Raw genomic sequence first — 16,907 nt, forward strand, 5'->3', positions numbered from 1 at the left:
CCCCTCCCCCTTAGCAATGATGAAATGGCATTTTATCCCAGGAGGTCAGTACGTTGAGAGGACCAATCAGGGAAGTGTGGCCCAGGTAAGAGGGTCGAGTATGTAGAGGGGAAAAAAAACTTGGACGGTATACTCAGCTCTCATCTGGAACCTTGGGACAGCTGTCTCATCTGGATGTCAGCTGCTTCTGTGTCAATTCTAGACGAACCTTGAGATCCCTGGAGGGTTCTGCCATTCACTAAGGAGCAGGGGCTTTCTTCAGATGATCCAGGAGTCCTTACCCACAAGTTTGGCAGTTTTGGGAGTAGTCAGAAGGACCTGGTAAGGGCTCTTAGAAACAATGACTGATTGATCAGTATAGGGTCAGTTTTCAAATAAGACATATGGGTTGCTTGAGATGTACAATTACAAGAAAACTCTGCAGCAATCTTTGGATCTGAGTTTCTGGTCACGATAACATGGGTCCATGGTGAAGAGTTTTTAAATAGCACATAGAAATGGTTCAGTTCCCCAGCTATGCAGAGCTGGGTTCAAACAGTGCAATAAAGTTTTCTCCCAATTCCCACAAATGAATAAAGTTTTCTCACAAGGCAGAAGCTGGACTAAACCCATAATTGAATAGATACTAAGCAAGTTCCAGGATTGAGTCACAAAATGGAGTCAAGGTGGTTCACTCAATTTGCACAGTTAACCACTTGATGTCCTAATCCACTCAATTCATTGTAAGCCAGATCTATAAGGTTTTTAATAAGTTTATAATCATAATTGCATTAAGTCACATTACATTAATTTCAGTTACAGATCAAATTACTTAGAGGGTTCACAATGAACTAGTTTTGAGAGGTGGGATTTACATGTCACTAAGGTAACCAAGAAAATATAAATATAAACCATTCAAAGCAATACAATAATTATCACCAATATTAACTAACATCAGGTCTCCTTGAATCCTAGTGACCCATTCTCAATAACCCATTCTCAATAACCATTTAATCAGCACATTTTGAGTCCCAGTTGTCTCATATAATTGGTCCCTAGATATCTTTTCTTGGACAATAGGTTTCATTCCCAGAACAGCTCTGAAGGGGGCTCTGCTTCTCTGGTTCCAAATATAGAGGTTCCAAGATAATTCTGACTTACTATAATTTAGTACAATTACTTAAATTTGGTTCTCCAATTTTGAAACTTCAGAGAATTTCAGTATATACCATTTGCTGTTTCTATACTTACATAAGAATCTTTTAAAAAAATTTATGAGGGTTCAACTGCAAAATGAACTCTTCTGTCCTTTAAAAAATATCAGACAGATACTTTAAAAATGAGAAAATAATTTTACTTTCTTTACTATTATCAATAAAATTTATGTGTAAAATCCTTAATCTAATTTTTAGAACTTATTACTAAAACATACTCAAAGCCTGAATTTCCATGATAGATAAATTTTGAAGCTAATCATATACATATGTTTATAGTTCTTAGAAAAAGCAGTCTAATCCTGTTGACTTTTCAAATTTTGCTATTCCATTTATTTAGAAAGCTTTTTCATTACCTCTTTGTTTTATTACTTTACCAAATAATTTCCCCTGAGGAGGATATCATCCCTATGGTAAAATTTGACCACAAATACAGGTTAAAATTGTAAGATGTTCATACCTACATCCTATTATAGAAACTCAGAGAGATGTTAGTATCAATCTATTATTTAATAGATTCAGTATTATTCTTACAAAACTTCTTGATTACAGAAATTTGCTACAAAAGAAAAAAAGAGGGACATATTTATAACAATGCATAAAAGGGGGAGAAACTCCTGTAGCTCTGTTTGATCCCAGGCATGAGTCGTATCTGACGGCCAATTATGTAGTCACAGAGCAAGCTCAAGCTTAACCAAGTAGGGAAATTTCCTTTTCAAAAAGGAAATAGCACAATGGGGAAATAAAATCGGGATGATCCTATCTTGGGCCATGCCAAAGTCATCCCACAGACATCCATGTTTACCAGTTCCCAGACTGCAGCACATGCCATTTTCTACTATTGGCTTTATGACAATTCAGACTACAATTCCTGTAATCAAAGCTTGAAACAATAGTAACTTACAGGGCCGATAATTTTTACTTTAAATAGTAAAATTTCACTAACCACAACTTAGGGCCTGACTATCTTTCCTGGTGTTTCCCTAACATTTCCCTTAACATTTCATTTATCCTCTATTTACAAATTAAAACTACCCATCTTCTGGGGTTTTGGACATACAGAAAAATACCTGATAGTTGACTCATCATTAATATGTTGAAGCTATATCTTTAAACCGCTCTATACACTTTCATAATAGCCAAGAATTTCAAATGAAAATTTGCTATTATATGTTATTATCTACTTCATGACAAAATATCTCATAAAATATTAAACAGTTTTCAAATATCTATTTTTATCACATCTTTTTAAAAGCCCAATTCATAATCTAATAGCATCCAGATTAAAAAGTTGTTTTGTCTGATAGTATTTCTGTTACAATGGTCTCTCAAATTTTACAATACAAGAGAATTTAGAAATACAATAATAACACAAACAATATCATGTATTTAAAACATGAAACCAAATTTCAGATGACATCAATTCATTTAAACTCATTTCCAAATTATCCCATATAAAAATCATTAATCTAATAAACTTTGGCATTTTAAATCCATTTTAGAGTTATCAGGTATGAAACAATTATATTCAATTAAAGAAATAATAATAACATAATGCTTAACATATGCCAGTCACTGTGTTAAGCACTCTACAATTTTGATCCTCACAACAACCTTGGGAGATGGGTACCATTATTATTTTTCTCTTTATATATCAGGAAACTGAGGTAAACAGAGATAAGAAAACTTTAAGATTACAGCTAATACATTTTTGCAACTGGAACATAATTCAAGTTTCCCTACATTTTTCTAGCATTTTTTTCAATACCTGTATTTGGGAATCTGATCTGAGATGAGACTGGTTGATAGGATGAGAGGGAGAGGGTTTCTGAACTGGGGGGTGGAGATCTTTGGTTTAAACAATCTTTTCTCTTTTCATGGTCAAAGGAGGGTTAACAAGAGGTTTACCTAATTTTTTTTCTTTCTTCATTCCGGGATTGCTTCCAAACTAGCTGCCTTCCTTCATAAGGCTCAGATGACATAATGAATGTAAAGCAATTTGCAGACTTTAAGAGGTTTATATAAATGTGAGCTATTATTACCTTCTCATCTTTTTTGATGGAATTCAGGTAGAAGTGGTCTGAAGAGAAGTTGCTATCCTGGTATTATTCCTTTATATTTAGTGTTCTGCAGACCACTTCATAGGTGGATAAATATCTGCTTTTTTAATTGAGTAAGAGAATTGGGAATGTAAGCTCATCTTCTGTAGACTTAAGGAAGCATCTTTGGTTAAATTCTAGGATCAGAGAGGATAATAAAGATAATATATCCCACATTCAGTTCTTGTTTCATTTTAATTTGTCTCACTGGGAGAAATTAGAGATCCACCAGGTTTCCATAGTTTGAAAACTTTTAATTCCATGTAGTTTGGAGATTATGAACATTTGGTATGCTGAAATGTTTCTTTAAATACATTATTCTAAAGTGTTTATTATTGTTGTTGTCACCTTTGTAGGCTAGGCAGTGCTTCACTCACAATAGACTCTTAATAAATGTTATTTGAATTGAATTGCATTGACCTGAAATCTCTTTCCCAATCCCCCTGTGTCTTACCCTGGGCATGATTCCTACCACCTCCTTTTTAAAAGTGCCTGTAGGTTGCTAATATAATTACTGTTTTGAAGATAGATTAGGGTAAAGTCAGGACCAAACAAAACACAGAAACATGAAGTCTTCTGGAGCCTGAACAGAAGGAGGCTATGTTCTCCCATTAGTGTAGATGGAGACTTCACAAGACTGTAAGAGGAGGCAAGAGGAGTTCTGTAATCTGACCCAGACTTCCTGACTCCCAGCCTGCATCCCTGAAGGGAACCGATCACTCTCTGTCCAACTAGGGGTATATTGGAAGTCACTCGTACTTGCTCTTTACCCCCTCTCCATAGGAACTTCTCCTTTGCTCATTTCCCCCTCCCATTCCCAAACACAGAGATAAGGGAAACCAGGTCTCTTAAAATCCAGTCTCTGGCTGGTTTACAGTCTCTGGCAAGTACCCTATGCCCAAGTTTATAAACCTTGGGCAATAACATCAGCGCTTGCTTTGGGAACTGTACAAATTAACTCATTACTGGTAGTAAAAATGTTGGTAAACATAAAAGCTTCTGTAAATGCTTAGAGATTTTTTTTCCCTTTTCTCTCTTTTAATTTTTTTTAATTGCCTAGCCTGCTGAAACTCCTGTTAATCTATAGAGTTATTACATGGTTATAATAAGCAGCAATACAATTTTTGAAAACAACAAAAAAAAATAAAAACAAAACCTTGAAACACATGCACACACTCGTATATTTCTATTTTTTTTTATCCACACAAACAGCATGTTATTACTTGGGATGTGTTTGCCAAACTTTGCTTGGCACCCCGCATCTATCACGTTGCCTTTTGTGTATATATGGGGCTGTAACTAATCGATGCCTTTCGGTGCCATATACATCTTTGCTGCTCAAATTCATCCCACAACACCCGGACTACAGAGCATTTTTTACTATGTCAATGAACTTAATGTTAGTAGTCGAAGGTTGTGGAGGGGCAGGGGATGAAGAGCAGCAGAAAGGCTAAACAGAGATATTTCATCCAGGCAACTACTGGGCAAAGCTCCATCTAGTTCCCTCCCCACCCTCCTCACCCCCAGCTCCCTACTCATCCAGGGGCCCCTTTTGAGTCAGAGCTGCCAGTGATTCCGAACTTGGTAGTGGTTTTGTGAAATGCACAAAATGATACCACAGAGAGACCACCAACTACTTCTTCCATGTAACCTTACTCTGGGATTTGAATCCAGGCCCCCTCCGTACACCTGTTTTCCATATAACTCAGCTGGAGAACACAATAGACGCTAACTGCTTAGATCCACTGAAGGAAGGGGAGGGGAGGAGGGGAGTTCATTCCAGCACAGCCTTTGATCCAGAGATTATTATAAATCCTTTACCACTGTTGAGACAACTAGATCACTTGATTGGCCTTAACATTCCAAATCCTATAAATTAGTCTGCTGGGGGTGGATGGGCCTCTTGCATTGTATTATTCCAGCACCGACATCAAACTAAGAAAGAACAGACACATTTTCATTTTTAACTTGATGAAATTATACCGCTTCAGGCTTCATGAGAATCTGAGGAAACATCCTTTAAGCACTGCTGACAATTTGTAACAAAATTGCATTTGCTCTGTATTTTGTTGTTGTTGTTGTTAAATAACATAAATTGAACTTTAAAATTAACTTTGGTTCAAAAGCCACTTTTTGGGAATAGATTTCTTTTTTATAAATGATAATGTTCTTTCCAAATAAGCTTTTCTAACACCATCTTTTGCAAGTGGCAAACAGGACTATATTATGCAGATTTTCACAAAGCACGAAATATTGTGTCATTCAACATGAAGTACTGTGTCCTTGGGAGTACGAAGCATTTTTCATTTTGTCTTTGTGACCTCAGCACCTAATATAGAGCTTGGCACAAGAAAGGTGCTTAATAAATGCTCATTTGGATTAGATTGGTTTGGTTTACTATCTGCTTTAGCACTCAAAGAAATAGAATATATGTTCCCTAAAATTACTATCTTAAAAACAAAAGTATAAAACAGAGCTGTATCAACTACTAACCCTTGAAACTAAAAATGTATGTGTCAAAGTCATACATTTTCATATGTATCCAAATATAAATGTATTTTATATTTATATATAAATTTATATCTCACTTATTAAGGTCATAGAACTGATGTATTTGGTGGTGATGAACTCTATACACTGATGAAGGGAGAAAGCATCCGTTGCCACTCTTTCTCCAAGAACATCGAACATAAAACAGGAACATATCAGATATGACTATAAAATAAGATAACCAAATTTTGCAAGAACATAACAGAACTTACACAGAAGCAAGAATATTGATTCAGGAGTCAAGAGACCAGAGTTCAAATCCCACCTCCAAAGCTTACTACCTATGTGACCTTAAACAAGTCAGTAAACTCTCTTGACCTGAATTTCATCATTGTAAAAACGAAGGGCTTAGATTAAACAATCTCTGAGGTTTCTTCCAGTTCTATGATCCCATAGCCAAATGTGTCAAGGCAATCACCCTGGGAGGGAATTACTTATTCAAGTGTAAAGGTGGATATTTATGAAGACTATACTCAGACTTTGGGATGGAATGTTTTTATAACAAATACCTTTTTTGACAAATTGATACTAGGAAACATAGGTGGGGGTTCATAAGCAATAATAGTAGAAACCTGGCCTAGACAGTTACCCCTATAAGCTTGAGAGAAAAAATAGCTGCCTTCTGTGGAATGGCTAGCAATTGGGAAAGTAGTTCGTCCCAGAGAGGATACTGCCCAGAAATACCACCTTTGCTCCAAACACTTTGGACACTTCTCTTTTCAAATTGTATTGCAGGGGTCCAACATGTTATTTTGAATACGACTAAAACAATTATGATAAAAGTTTAATTTATATTGTTTAAAAGTTTAATTTATATTGTTTAAAAGTTTGTAAAGTGCTGTGCATATATCATCTCATTTGATCTTCACAACAACCCTATGAGGTAAATACTACTATTGTCACTATTTTACAGATGAGGAAATTAAGATTCAGATAGGTAAAGTAACTTAATTCGGGACATCTATCTAATAAGCATCTGGGACAGGATTTTAACCCAGGATTTCCTGTTTCCAAATTTTGGGCATCCTCAGTGGTATCAAATCTTACTAAGAGCATGAATTAGTTCAATGGAAATGGTCAAAAGTAATTCTGAACCAAGTCTGATGAATAATGTGAATAATTAAGTTATATAATATTACTTTCCGCTAGTAATGATCCCAATACTATAAAATACAAGAACCTTGACCTGCTCAGTTTCCAACCTGGCCCAAAATGCCCCTCCTTAGGAAACCTGACAACCCCCTGCTCCAGAGGGCTCACCATATCGGTGTTAGACTTACATTTAGTTGATGCAGCACTGGGCCTGGAGGCAGGAAGACCTGAATTAAAATCCCACCCCAGATACTTACTAGCTGTGTGACCCTGAGCAAGTCACTTAACCTCCATTTTCCTCAGTTGTCTCAACTGTAAAATAGGGATAATAATAGTCACTACTTTGATGGATTGTTGTGAGGGTCAAATGAGATAATATTTGTGAATTTCTTAGCATAGTGCATAACATGTAATAGTCACCATATAAATGCTTATTCCCTTTCCCTTCCCATTAGCTCCCTACAACTCAGTACTCCTCAAGTCATCCACCAGTCTCAGCCTCTCAAGTCACAAGGATCACAGGCACATACAGCCTCATCAGACTGCTATGTGAGTAATTAACTCTCAGCTGGCTAAGGAATTGATATGCAGCAAGCAGATATCTCCTGTATGTGAAGAGGGATAAGCTGAAGACTATAGAATATAGAAACATAGTTTTTGTAGGGCCTTAGCTGCCCCTAAGAGTCTGTAAATGTCCCTTGTTAAATTAGGAGAATTAGGAGAACACAGAGGGAGAAAAGAGGGTTTCTCTATCCTGTGATTTCCAAAGTGTTCTTTTAAAGACCTGGTCCACCCCTTCTCAACCCACCTTAGTCCCAGAGCCCACCTCAAAACATGCATGCTTTACTTGGGTAAAAACACATTATGATAAAATTATTCTACCATACCTGGATAGAAAAAGCAAATACTCTTGTATAAAAAAAATTAGAACAGAGAGTTAAAAGTCTGGTCTGGAAGCTATCGCTGACTATGTAACTTTAGACAAGCCGCTATAACTTTCTTGGCTTAGTTTCTCCCTCTGAAAAATAGAGATAACAACACTCATCTTGTCTCGTTTCATGGTTTGAGGCTAAAAGAGATGATATTTATGAAAGTCCTTTGAGCCGTTCAGAAAAAAAAATGGGCCATATGCATAAAAATATGTTGTCTTCTTTTGTAGAGTTTGATTCATCCAAAAGTCAGTTTACACAGATGAACAGGATCATAGATAGAGATCTGGAAAAGACCTCAGTCCCTTTTTGTGTCATGAACCCCACTGGCAACCTGGTGAAATGTATAGACCCCCTTCTCAGAATAATGTTTTTAAATGCATAACAAAATACATAGGATTACAAAGGAAACCAATTATATTGAAATGTAGTTAGCAAAATATTTTTAATAACCAGCTCATGGACCCCAGGTTAAAAAACCCTAGTAGCCCCCCCCCAACTTTTATAGTACCCATACTTTTCCATTTACTGGTATTTAGGGCAGTAAATTTACTATGCAAGTTTGACTAACACCAAAAAAAAATAAAGCAACATTACTTATATCAAAGTAATTCGTTATGATCAGTAGTAGCACCACACATAAAAATGTGTTATACAGTTCCCTTCTCTGGGTAGGACTCAGTTTCATCATTTCTAAAATGAGAAGGCTGGACCAGTGATTCCTGAGGTCTACACTAATTCTTAAATTCTAGTGATAACTCTAGGTTTATCATTTCTGGAATCATAGAACATAAAAGTTAGGTAGGACATTAGAGATTATCAAGGTCAATTCCCTTCCAATTCTGGACTAATGCTATCTCAAACATATATAGCACTTTAAGACTTTCAAACATCTTTACATCTTTGCAGCAACCCAGTGGGATAGATTATCTTATTATCGGTAAGAAAACTGAGACTTAGGGAGGTTAAGTGACTTGCTCCAGGTCAAACATCTAGGAAGTATTTAAGTCAGAACCCAAATCTGGATCTTCTAGTCCAGGATTCTGAATATCCAGAATATCATCATCATCATCCTCCTCCTCCTTCTCCTCCTCCTCTTCATCATCATCATCATCTTGGCTGCTTCCCAATTACGCTGTGATTAAGCTAAAAGGAATCTTAGAGATCATCTAACCCATTTACCTTTTGTTACAGATGAGGAAATGGAAATCCAGAGGTTCCTAGGATCATAGTCTAAAGGCCATCTAGTCCAACCTTCTCTCATATCTTGCCCAGGGTCATACAGCTATTTAGTGTCAGAGGGAGAATTCAAACTCAGGTCTTCCTGACTCCAAGTCCAGTGCTCTCTGTCCTCTCCACCACATTGCCATTTTAGGAGATGATATGACATGCCTAAAATTACACAGGTAGATTCATAATTCGAACCCAGGTCCTTTGATTCCCCTTTACTATATCCTTGGCAAATGCTCAGCAACCCTCAGCTTGGATACCTCCAAAAGTATTCCCTACCTAACTGGATAACCCATTCTACTCCTGGGAAGCTGTAATTATTAGAAACTTCCTTATTTTCAGCTGAATTCTGCCTTCCTGTACCTCCTACCTCTTCATCCTCATTCTGCCTTTCCAGAGCTCTTCAGAATAATTAATCCCTTTTCCACATGACAGCCCCTCAAATATCTGAAGATTCATTTACTTGAAAACTGCACAGAGAAGTGATTCCATTGCCATGGGAGCGAACTCCACACCTACCTACAGTGCTTCCACAGACAGTCTTCTTGAATTTCTGTGACAGAAAAAAATCCATCCCTTAGTTATTGGCCTTCTGGTAATAAGCCTCTCTGAATCTGGCTGGGTCGGTAGTCCCTTGATGACAGATGTACAGTCAGTTCATCGCCAGGATTGAACAGGAAGGCTTTCCAGTTCAATAAAATCTGCCTGATAAAACCCTGTTCCTCACTGACGTGGCCTTCAGGTAGGGAACCAGGATCACCTCTTTTAGGGCAGGATGAGAGGCATTAACTAGGACCGTAGGATCACAGGACAATAGCTTCATAGCTATAGAGAAGCTTAGAGGTTGTCCAATTCAACTCCCTCATTTTACAAATGATGAAACTGAGGCCCAGAGAATAAGTGACTTTCCAGGGGACACACAAGTCATAAGTGACCAAATTGAAATTTGAACCCAGGGTTGCTAATCCTTTAACATGGAATTAGCATCCCTATGCCACAGCATAGGTCATTTCTTTTTGTTTGCTTTTATTTTTCAATTAATAAACATTTATTTTATCTCCCTCCTATCCACCCCCATTTGAAAAACAAAAACAAAAACAAAGCCTTTGTTTCCAAAAATGGGTATAGTGTAGCAAAACAAATTCCTACATGTTCTATATCCAAACATCAAAATGTTTTCATCATTCCACATCTTGAATCCATCACGGAACATCTCTTTTCTAGGCTTCTCCCCACTACAGAAGTCAAATGTCATGGGACCATAGATTTAGAGCTGGAGGGGACCTTAGAGGTTATGGAGTCCAACCTCTTTATTTTACAGATGAGGAAACATGCAACTGATGAGGCTGAGTGGCTTATCTGACGTCACATGGTTCTAGTGTCTCTGACAGGGTGTGGAGCCAGATCTGCCTGACTCCAAATCCATCTCCCTAACCACTAGCCATGCTGCCCCTCAGAATCAGGCATTGCTGCTGTTCGTCCTTCATTTCTGGAACAGCCTTCATGGCTGTTGAAACAAATTGTTCTTATCCACCCGTTCCTCCTGGGGAAGCCTTTACATGCTTAGGGACAGACATCTCCCTAACTTAGGAAGGTGTTTAAGGCCTGTTCGTTATCCTCAACCTGATTTAGGCCATCAGTCAAGGCAGTTTTTCCGGGGTGTGGCCATTTCACATGCTACAGCTTCCTGGAGCCACAGGTGAGAGTTGAATGCCACTTGGATACAAAAAGTGGATCAGCAGCCTTGAAAAGGGCTCAGCAAGCCCTCATACCGAAAGTGCTAGTCCTCCCTGAAAAGTAATAGTAGTAGTGGTAGTAGTAGTAGTAGTAGTAGTAGTAGTAGTAGTAGTAGTAGTAGTAGTAGTAGTAGTAGGTAATAGTAGAAGTAGTAGTAGTAGTAGTAGGTAATAGTAGAAGCAGTAATAGTAGTAGTAGTAGTAGCAGTAGCAGTAGCAACAGCGACTGTAGTGTTTAAGTAGCACTTTAAGTTTTATTCTATAGCATTTACATGGAGAGTTGAGTGAAGGCATACAACTTCCCAATTCCAGCATTTGCTAATGCAAACAGGTAATGATTCAAGCTCAGATTACTAAAGGATCCTCCAGACCTAGATGAGTGCTTCTTTTCTGGGTGTACACCCTGTCTTGAAGGAAGGGAGAGGACGGACTGGGGCCATTTCAGGACACAAGCCAGGTGCCGCAGAGAAGAATCCATCCCCAGATGTCAGCAAAGCTTGGGAGAAGCTCCATTCAGCCATCGGAGGAATCCTCACACCTGAGTGACTAAAAACAGTAGTGCTTATAAGAGCAGGGCAGGAATCAAACAACAGGATCTTTGAAAGGATTACAAAATACAATTGCACCGGGGCCATGAGCAAACATTTTCTGAGCCAACAGGAAGAAAGCCTATTATTTTTATTTAACATTTATTCAGTGTAAGAGGACTATAGGACAGGCCCTCACAATCTGAAGCCTTTCCTGGCTGAGAGCATAGCTTCTTCACTGTGTTTACAGAGTCTACATTTTCTCCCTTTGCCTTACAAAGATGCTTATTGAGGGGCAGAGAAGGAAATAATAAATCATGAATGACAGGCTCAGGAAAAACCTATTAAATGGATCAGAGAACTCATGCAGTCAGTTGCTGTCAACTGCACTAGGACCCAGGCCTGGGAAATACATTCCAGTGGAAAGAATCAAGACGTCTAGGGGCAGCTAGGTGGCATGGTGGATAGAGCTCCGGCCTTGGAGTCAGGAGGACTTGAGTTCAAATGTGGTCTCAGATACTTGACATTTAACTAGCTGTGTGACCCTGGGCAAGTCACTTACCCCATTGCCTCACGAAGAAGAAGAAGAAGAAGAAGAAGAAGAAGAAGAAGAAGAAGAAGAAGAAGAAGAAGAAGAAGAAGAAGAATCAAGATCCCAAATGCTGCTAACTGTCTTGATGGGCATAGAGAGAGGCAGAAAATTCATTCACTTGAATTTAAAGGATTTAGAGCTGGAAGGGCCCTTAGAGGTTCTCAGATCCAAACCCTATGTTTTACAAATCAGGAACCTAGAGAGGTGAAGTAACTTGCCCAGGACACACAATGATGGCACCCTGTCAGCCATACCCCCTAGCTGTTCTTTGTTGGTCATCTATAAAGTCTTTGTCAGCTTATCCCTGGGCAAAATTGTGAAGGAGACAGAGTTTGCATTGGATGAGGTAGCTAGGTTGCACTGTAATAGAACAGATAGAATGCTGGACCTAAAGTTAGGAAGTCCTAAGTTCAAATCCAGCCTCAGACATTTCCTAGCTGTATGACTCTGAGCGAGTTATTTAAGTTCTGTGCGCCTGTGTTTTATCATCTGCAAAACGAGGATGATGATAGCACCTACCTCCCAGGAGATAACGTTTGGTTTTTTCTTGTTTTTTTCAAATTTTTCTTATTTTCAATTCACGGAACAAAACAAGAATTTCCACAACACAATACAATAGCAGGTGAAACTGCAAACCTGCTATGTACAACTTGCTATTCCCTCCAAATATACAACAAAAAGATTGCATTTGTAAAGTACTTTATAAAACCTTTATTGTTGTTCAGTCACGTCTGACCCTACCTTTTCTTGGCAAAGACACTAGAGTGGTTTACCATTGCCTTCTCCAGTGTGTCCCCATTTTACAGATGAGGAACTGAGGCAAATAAAAGTTAAGTGACTTGCCCAGGGTCACACAGTAAGTGTCCAAGGCCAAAGGTGAACTCGGATCTTCCTGACTCTGGGCCCGATGCCTATCCACTGAGCCATCTAGCTGCCCATTATAAAATCTTAAAGTGTTATGTAAATGGCCATGATGATGATAATGATAGTCCTTGCCTCTTCTTCCAACCTTCTCTCTTTTCACCCCCTTCCCCTCAGAGGCTAACATTTCTGAGGATAACTTCTCCTCCTGCCAATGAGGAGAGAAATCTCATGAATTAATGTCATTGAGACAGATGGAGGTGTTAGTGATTCTGTGTTACCTCTCACAGGGGTATTTACATTTTCAAAGAGGCTATCCAGGAATGCTTAATATATATATGTAACAACCTGGAGATGGGTTGGCTAGCCACAAATCTCCTGGGATTTGTAGTTCTCAGTTTGGAAAAAGAGGAAACTAGTAAGAGATTATCCCTTAATGGGGGAGAAGGTTTTTTCACACCAAGCTACTTAGGAGAATGAGGAGGGAAGAAAAGAGAAGTGGCCGTCATCCCAGGACAGTGCCATGAGATGGGAACAGCAGCTGGTGCCACTTTTGCCCTTCCCTTCTGTACATCCATGCGAGATGACCTCCACCTGAATGAATGAGCTAGCAGGTTTTATCATACACAAGAGACACTGTGAGCAGGGGCTCACTCACCCAGGAATAGAGGAAAACAGCCCCTTCAAGAGAGGAACAGCGCAAGAACCGTATCTTGCCTCAGTCTTTCTTCTGTTTGTGTTTTTTCTTAAATTTATTATAAAAGGATATATTTGCTGGACTTTATTTCTCTAAATACCTGGGGTCAACCCTTGTAAAAGGATATATTTGCTGGATTTTATTTCTCTGAATACCTGGGGTCAACCCTGTCCTCCTGTTGTTGAGTTTACCTTTGTTTAAGGCATGAGAGCACAATGAAAGCCATGCGGGAGAGAGGGGCCTTTCCTAAAGCAAAGCTGGGAATTCAAACCTATTGTTGGAGAGCTTTCCCATCTTACTGGAGGTATAATCAGGCAGCAAGGTGGCCCAGTGAATAGAACACTAGGCCTGGAGTCAGGAAGACTCATATTCATGAGTCAGAAACTTATTAGCTGTGTGACCCTTAAGTCACTTAACCTTGTTTGCCTCAGTTCCTCATCTGTAAAATTAGCTGGAGAAGGAAATGGCAAACCACTTCATTATCTCTGCCAACAAAACCCCAAACAGGGGTCACATAAAAAACAACCAAAGGACAAGGCAGCCTATGATCGGTGCCTCAGAGAGACATTGGTTTGGAGCTAAGATCACTAAAAGTGGTCGAACCAGGATTAGAATCCCTGGAGCACTAAATCTATCTAGTTGTGTAATGTTGGGCAAACCAAGGCACCATTCTATGCCTCAGTTTCCTAATCTGCTGAATTAATGGGTTAGACCGTATGGTCTCTAGGTTTATCTATAAATTGCAAAGACTGTCACTTATGAAACTGGACATCCATTTTCCAGTAACTCAAGTATTATGGATCTTTTCCACCTATGCTTTACAATTTGCAAAGCACTTACCTAGAAGGGCAAATAATTTCATTCCTATTTTACAAATGAGTAAGAGTTTACTATGGGGTTAAGGAATGAGCAGGACCACTGGTGGGCACCTCAGCTGACCACTGTCTGACCTTCCCCTTTATTTTTCCCAGAAGTTCTTCAGAGCAAGCTAGGGATATGGCTTTGAAAGGCAGCTAAGGAGGATGTAAAGACCATGAGAGTGAGGGGGTGAAGGGAATGATAGCAGCAGTTAGTGAAGAGGTGGGAGGTGGGGGAAGAAGGAATAAGGAATCATACTCAACTTCTGGTCCTACCTGGGGCCTTGGCCCGGCTGCACTGTGTTAGCTTTGGCTTGGATTTTTGTTAAAAAAACATTTGCATTATTTTTAGACTTTTTTTTCCTTTTCTCTATTAAAAACATGAGAAGCAACCTAGAAGAGAGAACAGAGAATTGGCTTTGGAGGTTCTAGAAGACCTGAGTTGGAGTCTAGCCCCTGACACAAACTGTGTGACCCTCCTAGTGTCCAAGACTATAAATTGTAGAGGAAGTACTGATCAGCTTTGGTAGAGAATGTTTCCTCATCATAGGTCCAATCCCTATCCTATTAAAAATATATGATATACCCTATATTTAGTACAGCACTCCATGAAAAAGAATATTTCTAAGTCAAAGGTTACATCTCAGAATTATTCAACCTCTGTTTTAAATGGCATTCAACATAATCAAAATTGAGAAGGTTATACCTAGGTTATAAAAGTATTATTGTCTAAATACATGTCTCCTAGATTAGTTACAAAGAAGCCTAACAGAATTATTCCCAATGATCTTTGAGATGAGATAAGGCAGCCCCATTTTGTGGATGGGGGTCACTAAAGGCAAAAAGAGGGAAACATAAAATTCCAGAGTCACTGGGAAAACATCCAGAATCATTCACAGGAAGCCAATGAGATGCTAGTAAAATACAAGAAGGAAAACCAGTTCATCTGGATTTTCCATAAACCCCAATAAATCTGTCCTCTTTATAGTCTGTGCTATAGTTTGCCAGTATATTTAAGCAAAATGGAGCTATTTTCTAATGGAAAAAATGTCTCAATTCTAAACTTATTTGGGGGGGTAGAATATCCCTTAAAACATGAATTCACAGTTCAAAACCAGGCCTTTTCATCAAGTCTCAATCTGGAGTGAGTTTTTCAACACCAAGTTACAGACACCTGAAAGCATGAGGTTGAATGGGCACATTGCTAGGCTCTTAACTAGCAGCTCTAATATTTGCAATTTGCACTATAAATAGCTCTTTGAAGAGTCTGGCTCAGGAGACCAGTTCAGTTAACCGCTGGCTGGAATGCATTCAGTTTTCCACCTCAAAACATGCTTCCCTGGTACCAGTTTCTGAAAACTTTCCCAGGCGTCATGTTGTTTTGTTTCCTAAAAGGAAGGCTACATCCCTTTAGGCACCAAGAAAGAAGGTCTGATAACCTAGTTTCCAGAAAATGTACCTACAACTAAAGTCATCCTACAACATAATTCATTAGCAGGTGGTCGCTGCCGAGCTTCTCTTCCTGAGACAGTCAAGCCAAACGCGTCCAGTTGAGATCATATGTTGATCTTCCTCCATTTGACAACTTCAAAGCTGATGCTCCCTATGTTAGTCCAATGATGTCATTTTGCACTAGGGTTATAGAATATTCTTTGAGAATTTTGTGTCTGTCATCAAGTGCAACTTCAGGATACATGTGCATCTCACAGTCACTACCATATATGTTCCCAGTTCATAGTTGATTTTCTAATTCCTTATCACTCTCATTCCTTCCCCTGCCTGACTCTCAGTTACAGACAATATCTGTATTCTTGATCCTCATATCTGGCTCTGCCCCTTCTGATTTCATCAGGAGCCTTCAACAGTGCCTAGCTGCACTGCCCAGTGGCCTTTATGAGAAAGGAAGTTCTGGTCCTACAATGCCAACCTCAGTAGGTTTAAAGATTGTTTCACGTGCAGCAAAAGTTAGTTTTGATTTCTCCAGGTATCTCAGGTGTCTCTTTAGAAGTTCTAAGATCCTTGGGACACAGTGGAAAGAGCAGAGGACCTGGATTCAAATCCTCCCTCAGATGGTCATTATCAGTTTGACTTTGGATAAGTCATTGAGTCGACCTGGGCCTCAGTTTCTTCATCTATAAAATGAAGGGATGGGATTAATGACCATTGAGGTTCCTTCTAGCTAGCTAGCTCTCTCTCTCTCTCTCTCTCTCTCTCTCTCTCTCTCTCTCTCTCTCTCTCATATATATATATATATATATATATATATATATATATATGTTATACACACACATATATACTTTATGAGATCATATGTATATATGATATAATCAAATATATTTTATACAAATATGATCATGTACATATAATATATGAGATCATATGTATATGTGATCTCATGAACTATACATGAAGAGAGAGAGAAATTTAGTCTTACGGAAGCTTTAAGAGACCTGTTTTGGCATGGATCTTCCAGTCCTCTCTCCACACCTTCAGATTACAGTCCCTTAAGGCACAGCTGACAACATAGACATGTTGTAAAATCAT

At 38.8% G+C, this 16,907-nt stretch overlaps 1 long non-coding RNA gene across 1 annotated transcript in view; it reads right to left on the minus strand.

Annotated features, from left to right (window-relative positions):
• Window positions 1-716: 716 nt before the first annotated feature.
• The window catches only part of LOC144457567 (uncharacterized), a 125,662-nt gene continuing 109,471 nt past the window's right edge, over window positions 717-16,907 (minus strand). The window contains exon 3 of the long non-coding RNA XR_013486985.1: window positions 717-11,375. This is a non-coding gene — a long non-coding RNA (uncharacterized LOC144457567). The remainder of the gene's footprint in view (window positions 11,376-16,907) is intronic.

The sequence above is a fragment of the Phascolarctos cinereus genome, unplaced genomic scaffold (genome assembly GCF_003287225.1).
Source record: "Phascolarctos cinereus isolate Bilbo 61053 unplaced genomic scaffold, phaCin_HiC Scaffold_5;HRSCAF=322, whole genome shotgun sequence".
In the NCBI taxonomy this organism is placed as follows: Eukaryota; Metazoa; Chordata; class Mammalia; order Diprotodontia; family Phascolarctidae; genus Phascolarctos; species Phascolarctos cinereus.